Source organism: Mizuhopecten yessoensis, unplaced genomic scaffold (genome assembly GCF_002113885.1).
Source record: "Mizuhopecten yessoensis strain PY_sf001 unplaced genomic scaffold, ASM211388v2 scaffold11155, whole genome shotgun sequence".
Classification (NCBI taxonomy): Eukaryota; Metazoa; Mollusca; class Bivalvia; order Pectinida; family Pectinidae; genus Mizuhopecten; species Mizuhopecten yessoensis.
In genome coordinates this window covers 307,188-320,347 of record NW_018408907.1, presented here as the reverse complement: position 1 = coordinate 320,347, position 13,160 = coordinate 307,188, and positions in this window count along the sequence as shown.

Below are 13,160 nucleotides of genomic sequence, written 5' to 3'. Positions count from 1 at the left end.
AAAGAGATGAATGCACATATGCTTCCAGGATGGCCTTGGGGACTGCCCCACCCTTGGAGACTTAACCCCTGGGTCATAACTTCGAAATGGTTAAGATCCCCACCCCAAAACTATATATACAATTGTTGGGCATAAAGAGACAAATGCAGTCATGATATTAGAATTGACCCCAGGGTTTGCCCCACCCTTGCAGACTTAACCCCTGGGTCATAACTTTGAAACGGTTGAGATCCCCACCCCAAAACTATATATACAAATGCTGGGCAAAAAGAGACAAATGCAGTCATGATATTTGAATTGATCCTGGGGTCTGGCCACAACCATAGGGACCTAGTCACAGATTGGAAACAGTTGAGATCCCCACCCCATAACCATACATAAAATTGCTGGGCATGAAAAATCGAATACAGATATATATGCTACAGGGATTGGCCTTGGGGTCTGGCATATTCCCATGGATCTCATTTGGAGATTGCCATGATTGCTTAGATATCCAGGTGAGCGATACAGGCCCTATGGGCCTCTTGTTGAGAGAAAAAGGTGTATTTTTGATAAATGTTGTTTTTTCTTAATTTTCGCCATTTCCTCATTACTGGTGGAAAATAGTCAAATTCCCTCAGGAACAAAATATTCTGATACAGGATATCTTGAAACAAAAACTTTGAATTGTCAATTTTTTCAAGATATTTGGTTATCTTCTCTTCTTTGACTTTGTATGACTTTAAAACAGTGCACTGATTGAAAAATAAATTTGATTGGATAAAAGTTGTTGTTTTATTAATTTTCAGCATTTCCAGATTTCCTAAGGTAGAACATGAAACTGGTCGAGATTCCTGCCCTATACCCATACCTGCATAAGAGACAAACTCAGTCATACTTTCTATATTGGTCCAGGGTCTGGCTCTCTGAATCCCTTCCAAGGGACTCCCTCCCTTGATCATAACACGGAAAGAGTGGAGATCTGTACCTAATAACCATATATGCAATTGCATTGTATGAACAGACGAATACAGATATACTCATGTTCATGACTTAATCCAAGGTTTATAATGTGCTGATGGAAATGGCTGAAATACCGAAGGCAACTCTATAATCATATACACATATGGATACTAATTACAACCAGATTTGCTTTGTAACATCCTTGATACCAGAAAGAATGAGAACAAATTGGGGATACATTAGCAATATTACTTTGAATGAAAACATGTTGCCTAAATTGTCTAAATATTGAGGTGAACATACAGGACTCTTGTTTCCTTATGCTCCATGAAAAAGTATCGGGGAGTACATAGCTGCTCTCCATCTGTTTGTCATTCCATCCTAGATCAAGGTCACATTGAGGTCAAAGGTCAGATTTGTTGTCAAGAGTCATACATTTTAACCATTGAAGATATCGTGATAAAATTTATGGAACATATGTAGGATGGTAAAGCGGTGAATAGGGACTACTCTAGGGTCCATACAACCATAGTCATGGTCACATTTAGGTCATAGGTCAAATTCATAATTTGATATCTTGATAAAATGTCAGGAATAAATGTAGGATGATAAGGTGATGTGTTGCATACTACTCTAGGGTCAGTACATCCAAGGTCATGGTCACATTGATTTCCAAGGTCAAATTCACTGTCTGGGCCAAAAGTTTTTACTTAGGGTAACTCAATGAAATTAAAGGAATAAATGTAGGAAATTCATTGTCCAGGCCATAACTTCTTGATTACTGAAGATATCTCAATGCAATATAAGGGATATACATGTATGTAGGATGGCAGGACAGAGTATTATAAGGTCAAAGTTATATTCAGGTTAAATTCATTGTTGGGGGGTTGAAGATAGCTCAATTAAACTTAAGGGACTATGTCGGATGGCAAGGCAGTGTGTGGCAAACATAATTGGGTCTATAGGCCAAAGGTCGGTCTATAGGCCCAAGGTCAAAGTCCAATCGAGGTCAAGGATCAAATTCATTGTCTTGTCTTGGCCATCATTTCTGAATGACGGAAGATCACTATAATAAATGAAATTTTAGAATTAAATGTCTGTACACCGTAGGTCTAGATCACAGTGAGGTCACACTTTATCTCAGTCTCAGTGACCTTTTCTTGTTTCCAAAAAAAACCTAAAATAAATTGTGTCATAATATGTCTGTAGGTAATTCGTTGAAGTAATGTATCTCTTCCTTTTATTAGGATTTATTGTTAATAAAGTTTGCTTCTAAGACTTAATCCTTAAGGATGCAATTGCTCTGCTCAGCTGAACATTGTTGTCACATTTTATGACTTCTTCGGTTATTGATGTTCAAGGCTCAACAGATAAATTCTGGACTCTGACTGAAGAACCAGGTGAGTCAGATACAGGCTTTCTGCACTTCATGTTAAAGATCTGGGATGAAGCATCAAGTTTTAGTTATCCTTACAAGTATTATGGCTTTCTCATAGTGTTGAGTTATCATGATACAGGTATGATAAGTAGGAAGGCTCCACTTTTTAGAAACACTCTAAAAATATGTAACTATTAAAATAATCATGACAAAGTAATCTCATTAAAAGTATAATTTTGTAGCTATGCAAAATGCAAAGACGATCACAGGGAAAGGGACAGGTAATCCTGGTAGCGTATGTGTATCGAAATCTGAGTAACTGTGTATACATGTATTGTAATAGGGTGGTGATCTCAAATTGTTTCTATGTTTTGACATCAAGCTTGTTCATAGGAACAACCTTGACTCACTATTAAAGTCACAGGGGCAAAATGTGTTTAAACGTTAGAAAAACTTCTTCTAAATAACCATATTTGACCCCTGTATCCTTGAAAGTAGGTCAATGTCATTTATTTGAGAAAAGTTGATATCACTCTGTCCCAGGTACCTACAGGCTGCATATCATTGCTCTAGATCTAGACCTCTTGGTTATACAAAAGAATATATTTAAACTTTTACAACACTTCTAACCCCTGTGACCTTGAAAGTAGGTTGATGTCATTTATTTTAGGAAACTTTATATCTCTCGGTCTCGGGTACCTACTGGCCAAGTAACAGTACTCCTCGGGTACCTACTGGCCAAGTAACAGTACTCCTCGGGTACCTACTGGCCAAGTAACAGTACTCCTCGGGTACCTACTGGCCAAGTAACAGTACTCCTCGGGTACCTACTGGCCAAGTAACAGTACTCCTCGGGTACCTACTGGCCAAGTAACAGTACTCCTCGGGTACCTACTGGCCAAGTAACAGTACTCCTCGGGTACCTACTGGCCAAGTAACAGTACTCCTCGGGTACCTACTGGCCAAGTAACAGTACTCCTCGGGTACCTACTGGCCAAGTAACAGTACTCCTCGGGTACCTACTGGCCAAGTAACAGTACTCCTCGGGTACCTACTGGCCAAGTAACAGTACTCCTCGGGTACCTACTGGCCAAGTAACAGTACTCCTCGGGTACCTACTGGCCAAGTAACAGTACTTAGGCCCTTCTGGTTATTCAAAAGAAGTTGTTCAAAGGATTTTACATATCAAACCCCTGTGACCTTGAAAGTAAGTTAAGGTCATTTATTTGATGAGACAATATAGCACCACTACCTATTTGCCAAATATCATGGACCTAGGTCTTGGGTGAAGATGTTCAAAGAAAAGGTTGACGGACGATGGACAGATGACGGATGGATGATGGACAACACCCCATACCATAAGCTCAACTGGCAAGCTAAAAAGCAAGCTGTCCAATGGGTCTGTATTGCTCCCTTTATTGAGTATCATTGGCAATCACATTGCTGACCTTGAATAAAGTCAAGTCACCAGGAGGGATGCCACTGTTGATGCTCCTGGTGATAATTGGAGGTTTTTATAAACCGCTTTATCACAACCTAGTTCGTAGGTCGTCTCAAAGCGGTTCACAAATTATTATCCGTGGTTATAGGGCCTTTGCAACTAGCCAATACATTTCTCACTCTCTGGGGAGCATACAGCCGAAGCTGCCATTTCGGCGCTAACAGCTAGCATTCAACAATTCTAGCACTGCCCAACCACGTACTCATTTACAGCTGAGTAGACTGGAACAAGCGGATTAAACTATCTTCCTCAAAGATACAACACATTGCCGTGCCGTGGCGCGAACCCGCAACTCTTCTGTCACGAGCCCGGCGTCCTACCACTGGACTACCGTGCCTCCTTATGTGATGGTGAAATCTCTCATGGTGGAGTTATACTGTATCAGTCCTGGTGATGACATCCTTCCTGGTGGTGTTGTCTGTACAGTCCTGTTGGGGTCCAGCAACAGGATTGAATATAGCAGTAGAAGGGACCCCACCACCTCAAATGACACCACTTCCGGTAAGGACACCATGCTATGCCAGGAGCAATGCAACCATCAGGAACACCACCACATTGAAGAACATTACAACAAGTACTGACAAAACCACAAGGAATGAAGACAACAGCAGGATGGACACCACCAACACCAAAACTAAGGGATTCCACTGCCAGGATTGACACAAACACTAGGAAGGACAAAAACACCTGGAAGGATCCGACACCATCACCAGAGGGGACACCACCACTGGTAAGAGAACACCATTGCTAGAGATGCAACACCAGGAATCACACCATCACATGACGAGATTAACACAAGCACTGTTGAAACCACAAGGAATGAGGACAACAGCAGGAAGCTTATGCTAGGGGGAAACACAAAGGGGGGCAAACATTTAATTGGCATAGAGTAGGGGATAGCAGGTATGGGGGCTCATAGGTAAGGGCTACAACTAAGATGGTGGTAACGAGAAGGAGATTAATAGGATGGAGCTAACGGCTAGGAGGGGGAGGGGAAGGGGGGGGGGCAACAATTAGGGGGTTATCATGAAGTGGGCTAATAGCTAGAGGGCTAACAGGTAGGAAGCAAGCACATCAATATGAGTGTTATTGTGAGGCAGTAATGGTTAGGGGTTTACAGGTAGGGGGCTACAAATAGGAGGCTAACAGGTAGGGGCTTATGGAAAGGAGGCTCATTGTTGTGGGTGTTAAAGCTTGCGGGTGGTGGTGGTGAGAAAGATAAGGGGCAGGGGGCTAAAACATAGGAGGACCAATGGGTTCAGGGGCTATTGCAGAGCTGTCAGAATAGGAGTGTGGTGTGGTTATTAGGTTAGGGGGCTAATAGTTACAGGGGTCAGCAAATACTGGGGCTTACAGGTAGGGGCTACAATAAGAGGGGGGTAACAAGAAGGAGGTTATCAGGAAGACGGCTAATAGCTAGAGGGTTAACAGGTNGAGGGGGGAGGGGGGCAACATAAGGGGGTTATCATGAAGTGGGCTAATAGCTAAAGGGTTAACAGGTAGGAAGCACATTAATGTGAGGCAGTAATGGTTAGGAGTTTACAGGTAGGGGGCTACAACTAACAGGGGGGATTAAGTAGGGGGCTTATGGATGGGGCAACAATGGTTAATAGCTACCAGGAACAACAACTAGGGAGCTAGAGGGCTCACTGGTATGAGTCAGTGTTAACATGTAAGGGGTAATTATTAAAAGGCCTATGGTTAGGGGGCTAGAATTATCAGGGCCAATATTGAACGGGGTTAGAGGTAGCGGTTTAAAGTAGGGGTAAACAGATAGAGGCAAACAGGTACATTTGTAGGAAGCCCATCGCTATGATCAAATATTAAGGTTGAAAGACCTATGGGTAGGTAGATGAGGAGTATTTGTTTGTTTAGGGGTTAATGACCTTGCAACAGCCAAGGTCATAAGATGACTGGAGCTTAGGGAGACACCACCACAAAGAGATAGTAGGGTGCAGGGTGCCCTTCATAAGTCACCGTTTACGATACATATTCAGCGGGATACACCTGTATAACTTAAAATTATTTTTGGTTTCTTTAATTTACCCTAAACATGTACAGAAGACAATAAAGAAACCATTCCAACTCTGCAGGATAGGAGGCCATGGTAGGGAGGGCACATAACTCGCCTCTTACCATCATGCAGTGGAATACAGCAGGCCTATTCTTCCCCTGAACCTGCACGGGTTGGGCAATGAACACAATGAGGTGACTAGCGTAGCTGTTTACCTTCTGATGAACCTAAAACCCTTGATCTTGCCATGAAGACAAGCTGTTTACACGGATAAACCTATGGTGTAAGCATACTGAAATATCCAGAGCGAAATTAGAAAATATAAATCAAAATCTCATCTGTGCATTGTATAGATGTAGCCATATACATGTATATAGACATATATAAACAAACAAAAATTTAAGTCGGGAAGTTGGTCCATATAGTATTTGACATTATTCCTGTTTACCATTGGCTTAATGTACAGAACTGTGTAAGCAATGCGGATTTTAAGTTAACAACTGCACATTTAAATTACATGATAAAGGTTCAAATGGGTCAGTCCCAAAGAGGACACGGTCACGTACAGCTAAAACTACATGACATATATTACCTTCAACACAGACATTCAACTATGCAGGTTATATATACGGAAGCTTTATTTACCGTATTGGTAGATCCGGAAATTAATACAACTACATATGTTTTTGTATAAAGCTAGGAAATTATCGGCTACATTAACCACATTTACCCAAAAGATACCCATGTCCTTTCATAAAGAAGTTGTTTTACGCTATCGTATATATATTTTTCTCTTTTATAATAATAATAATAATAATAATTCGAGGTTCTTATATAGCGCTTTATCACAACCTTGTTCGTAGGTCGTCTCAAAGCGGTTCACAAATTATTATCCGTGGGTTATGGGGCCTTTACAACTAGCCAATATCTTTCTCAACTCCCTGGTGAGCATACAGCCGTAGCTGCAATTTCGGCGCTAACAGCGAGCATTCAACAATTATAGCACCGCCCAACCACGTACTCATTTACAGCTGAGTAGACTGGAACAAGCTGAGTAAAGTATCTTGCTCAAAGATACAGCGCAGAGCCGTGACTCGAAACCGTAACCCTTATGTCACTAGTCCGGCGTCCTACCACTAGACTACCGTGCCTCCGTGCAATATTTGTTTATTTAATTCCAAAAAGATTGGTTATGATATCATATTCTATGATTCTGATTTTTTCACTTTCAATTTGGAAAATATATGAATAAAATGAAATATATTAATAAGATAAATTAAAAAAAAGCAAAATCCACTTCATATATAGATTACATGATAATTTATTAAAATATGTGTAAAAGATTGCACAATCATATTTATATATATGCATGCTATATTAAATGGGCGTGTCCGAAATTGAGACAAAAGTCCCTTGCCAAACTTGAGCTGCGCATATCTGTCGAGGATCCGTTAAGTGTACAGTTGTGTATACGTATTACACCATGCAAGCGCTTTTAGTCACGTGGATTGTATTTATCCAAATAAGGGTAAGTTACAATAATTCGCATGTCATATTAACCTATTAAGTAATCAACATATAACGTTGAATTCTGGATATCAGTTTTCAAAAATAACAGAGGTTGAAAATATATAACCACCTTTAGAGGCTTATATCGTTTCCTCCGCCTTTTGAAACATAAATGTATTCCCCTTTATCATCTAACAGACCCCGATATATCTATTTGATAGGCCTGTTATACGTTAGGTCTCACTACTTAATCGTTGCTGGTGATTTATTGGTCTCTCTGAACTGGTGATTAATATTAGATGATAAGATCTTGTTGGGATTAAGTTTGAGTTTAAAGAGGAGTTGATAGACATATATGCTAAAGACGACACGACAGAGATATAAGAATATAATGACATGAAGAAAAACACACGAACGACTAACAGGTAACAGAATAAAACAACTTAATTACCGGTAAAAACCGACATATTTACCAAAGACAGTTTGCTCTTATAACTTTTATACAACTTGCACTGCTGTGATATTATGGAAAATGCTATACACAGAAAACCGAATTCACATCAGTACGAATTGATGTGTGCTTCTCTACCAATCCTCTTATTCAAGATTTGAGATTCGAAAATAAATATTTTCCGTCGCATATTATAAACGAAATAAACAATAAACTTACCGCGATTTTATTAACAGTTTTAAGTCTCATTCTTTGCCAGGAATCTATTAGCATTAATACGAAAAGCTATTTCCTAAAATAAAATATCGAAGATACATTGTTATTTCTGGAAGGCAAAAGACACATTTCTAAAGAACATTTATTACCAAATTTATTTGGATGATTTTCTCAAAAGAGTTGTGTAGAATTAAAAAATACATCATGAAGAATCAAAGAGGTCAAATCCAAAGACGGCGCTGTCCTGTACGACAACCAATACATGAGCGAATACACAGTAAATACTTACTTGCAAAGCAGTGTTGTGTTTGCTTGTATCGATGAATTGTCATGGTATCGTAAAATGCAAGAAATGATTATCATTTTTTTTTAATTTTTTTTTAAAATATATGAATATTTTCATTACTACCAGATACCTAATGAAAATAATAACAAACTGATCTGATATAATTTGCTTTTAATATGTCATGAATCAAATGAATAAATATCAACCTTTTTTTTACAGTATTTTTGGGATAAAGAATGCGATGAAAAGTATATATTTGACCAACTTTGAATTGTAATACTTATCTGTAGTGTAACACCGAGAATAAGAAAGTACAACAACACTAAAAACACTAAATTTTCGCAAAAGCAGCACTACAATCATTGCATTGACAAATTATGTAACCATAAATATGGCTGAAAAGCATTCTTAAGTTCAGTATATAAGGTTTTGTTGCCATTTTTAGATATGGAAAATGCTAAACTAAATAAAAATATTTGATTGAGATAAATAGATTACGATGAAGTATTTGGAAAAATCAGAAACTCGATTGATAGATATAAGCTTATTACTGTTAATATATTGATGAAACGTGTGACCAATTTACATTTCGATATTAGAACTTATTACCATAAGGCCCAAGGACAAAGCCTGGTTCACGTCTGTGTAAGAATAGAAATAAGTTGAGTCACTTTGTATCAAAAATAAAATACGTAATGCTTTTACTTCAGAATCTAGATAAATGTAAGAAACAGTTAAAACGTGTAAACAATCTACAAAACATAGCTTAAGATTTTAGAAATTGTTAACATAAAATGTGGGTTCCCTAGTAACTGCATTTATTCCTGAACAATTTTGTCCGCTGGCCAGTTTCTAGCCATGGTGCCGGATAGTTACAATGTATTACAACAAGGCGGATGGAAGTAGTCTCCAAATATATACCGGCATGGTTAGTTGGTTTCCGTACGACATAGCATTTTATATGTAATTGTCTCCATTACATTTATTTATTTAGAAAACTATGAAAATAATCAATAACTCTATGATTATGGACAAGTAATCAGGTGTTCCGTAGATTAAGTGAATAGCGTCTTCGTTTTTCATTAAGACGGCCGGGTTTTGATTCCCCGACTGGATATGGAAAGGAATTGGGTCACCAGCTCGACCAAGTGGGGGTTTTGCCGGGTACTCCAGTTTACTCCAACATTACAACTCCCTGTGCGCTTTCATCCGGGCCAACAAGGTTGATTAATGTAAGTGGGGAAAACTTATTTCATAAACTGATCCAGACAATCACATCTGTACTGCTTATCTTCCTCATCCGCTAACAAGACTTTCTAGTATAACTCACGTTTCATGCCATCCAGACAAACCCATCCGCATTTCTTATCTTCCTTTGCACACCAACAAGACGCACATGTCCTTACTAGTACTCCTCACTTTCCTTGCTTTGCTGATCAATACAAGCACATTTTCATTTCTTATCTAACTCTTCAACCAACAAACCGTATATGTCCTTACTGGTATTCCTCAGCTCTCTTACCCATCCAGACACGCCCATCCTTATTTCTTATCTTCTCCCCCAGCAACAAGACACACAGTTCCTTACTAGAACTCATGCACCTTCATCCTCATTTCTACGACTTTCATCAGTCTCATATAAAATGGAAACTACATGAAGTAAATATTAATTATAGTTGAATAATCGTGTAAACATTGACATGAACACAGGTACAGTGTCATATTTTCACTATCGCATGGACATGAAATAGCAGATAAAAGTGAAGAAACTCTATGCAAGTCCATGATCTCACGTCTTGAACTCGGGGTAATAAAATGATGTCTATAAATACGTGTTTCGGTTGCAAGAAGCATCCCTCAATAAGAGTTCTTTGTGATATTAGCATACAATTCTATCCATACATATCACACAAAGTACATCTTAAGTCGTCATCCATATCTTTAGATATAAATCCCCTTAATTTGAATTATTATCATTAGAATCATCTTCGCTAGCCAAGTGTTCGTTTCGTATACACTCCACTTACGAACACTTACCTCGTAAGTGGAGTGTATACGAAGCGAACACTTGGCTAGCGAAGATGCATTATAATAAGAATGTTACCTTTCACCTTTTGATTTTTTTACGCAGCCCTTTGTAGCATAACTTTGAGAATCAGTTGAAAATGTTTTATTGATACGTGAACTATTGGTACGCCTCTACTTAACGTGAAGAGAGCAAGATTATCAGAGGTACATGTAGACATTTAAAGTTAATTTAACGGAACAGAAACAAAACATCAGGCCCCAGGATCATTGAATGTTTGCTAAGCCAATCACGTATGACGTTACTTTTCATGACGTTATTTTTGACTGGCTGAGCCAAAACTTAAGACCAATTTAGAACTCATATCGTTTAATGATCTTGGGGCCAGTTCATCTTATACGAGAATTTTACTAGAAGTTTGACTCCAACGTCTTCATTATACAGGGTCTCTCAGTCTCTTCTGTACTTGCCTGTAAGCCTGTCAACCTACATAAGATGTACATATGCACTTCAATAAATTGCACAACAATTACTCTGGAGAGCCTCCTCACTTGAAGCCTCAATGGGCAGCGTTTGATTAATTATCAGTATAAAACATGTGTTAATATAAACAGCTTTGTTTATGGTAACTCATGTACAATGTACTCTCGTACTCCACATTTTCAATGTGCTTGTGTGCCTATAGCTAAAAACCGGAGATAAAACTGATAGGGCACTAATTACTATAGAAACCCTTATCACACTTGACACCGACCTACTATCCTATCTGTACATAAAATTAGTTCCGCTTCACGCTTACAACAAAACTGCTATAACATGCTTATATGGAACACATCCACTACAGGATCACAAAAATACTCTTTTTACTTACTAAACCCCTAATAAAGACTTTCATAACGCCTGATAGAGACCTATAAAACGCCTGATAATGACTTCCATAAGGCCAGAAAAAGACTTACAACACGTCTGATAAAGACTTACATAACGCATGATTAATAAAATAGTTCATCCCCTTGGGGGTGAGATAGGGGGATCTCAACCCGAGGGGGGAAGATTCTTAATTTGCCAAACACGAGGCTTTGTCGAATGTTTGGCAACTTAAGAATCTTCCTCCCGAGGGTTGAGATCCCCCTATCTCATCCCCGAGGGGGTGAATGATTATTTTTCTCTTACCCTGTTGTTCCTGTCCAAGTGTAAGACATATTGTTTGTAAACAGGAACACGTGGATAGCGTATTAATATTATATGTATGCGTCAGACGGTTCACGCATCATACTTTTAAACATTTTAAAATCAATTCCGTCTTCTTTGATGTCAAATGTAAACACGACAATGTTAACAGACGAACTTGTGTATGTGTGTGACCTCCTAAAAGTAGTTTTTCTTCCGGGTCACATCAGTGACGTCAGGACGTGCAGTAAGGATAAATCTGTCCAGGGTAAGAGAATAATATAATCTATCACTCCTGTGTGATGTAGACAGAGACATTTTTTAGCTTTAGCTCGAGGCTATGCCGAGTGCTAAACCTAAAAAATATCTCATCCCGAGGGTTGAGATATCTCTGTCTACATCACATAGGAGTGATTGATTATTTTTCTCCCACATTTTCATACCGTAAAAAATACCTTCACTGCAAAGTTGTATTTTTGACCCCAATGCACCGAACTATCATCAATTAAATTCATTAACAATTTTTCCCTTTTCATCATTTTTTCCCACGGCAACACATTCGCCTATTTTGAACTGTCGGAATGCTGAGCTTGCCATGGTTTGTTTACATGTGTATTATACATGTGTGTAAAAAGTGATTTTGTAATCGGTTTTGCTAAAAGTGCGCAGGGTCACAGGTCATGTTGAAAGAAGTGCGTTGTCTGTGACGTAATAGCGCGTGTCAGCTGTCTTGATCGAGGTAGATCAGATCAAGACAGGTTTATCTTTTCCCTACCAAAAACGGGAATGTACCTGTGAAGTGTGGGAGAATAAGACCATAACGCATGATATAAACTTACATACTGCCCGGTATTTACTTTCATAACGCCTGATATAGAAAATATTGGTATTCAACGGGAAAAAAACATTACCATTCTACTGTTTTTGCTGCTATTAGTTGGTAAGATTTGCTTACATAAATGGCATCACTTTTGCAGGTAACTAAATACTTCAAAAAGAGCAGCAAAGACGTACCAAAACAGCCTACCACCACTTCGTCTGTGTCTGAGCACGAAACCTGCGACTTTCACTGAAGTGAATAGAAAATACCGTTCTGATTGATCAATTCCAAATATGATATTTTCACACCGTGAAAACATCACGTTTGATACCTGTCTTTATTTCTTTAACAAAATTCTCTGAACTACCTCATGATCTTTAACGATAGAAAAACCGATGACCGTTTTACCACAATTTTGTACTCGCGCTAATTAAATAGTGTTTTTATTTAGAAATTCTTCTTTTCTTAAGTTTTTTTCTTTGCGAAGTTATAGACAGCAGCACCAAGGTGTATCTGTTCATTCACAAAAGACTTTACTTTGTTTTTGTTTCACGTCCTATAAACAGCTATGGTCAGTTAAAAAAGCTAGAGTACAGGAGAAAATCATCGATCTGCGGTAAGTACCTGGCGATCGTCCTATGTAGGCCTCGAACCAGCGAGACAGTGTGTTTTATTTTATAGAGAATAAATATTAAAATCATATATATTTAATTTTGTGCTTAGTCTTTGTATGCATTGGTCAATGCACTTCTTCCTATGGTAAAATATAACAATTTAGCATGAAGGTAAAACATTTTTTCCGTCGATTATCGGCTACGTTGTATTAACGTTTAAGCTTGATTTAGTT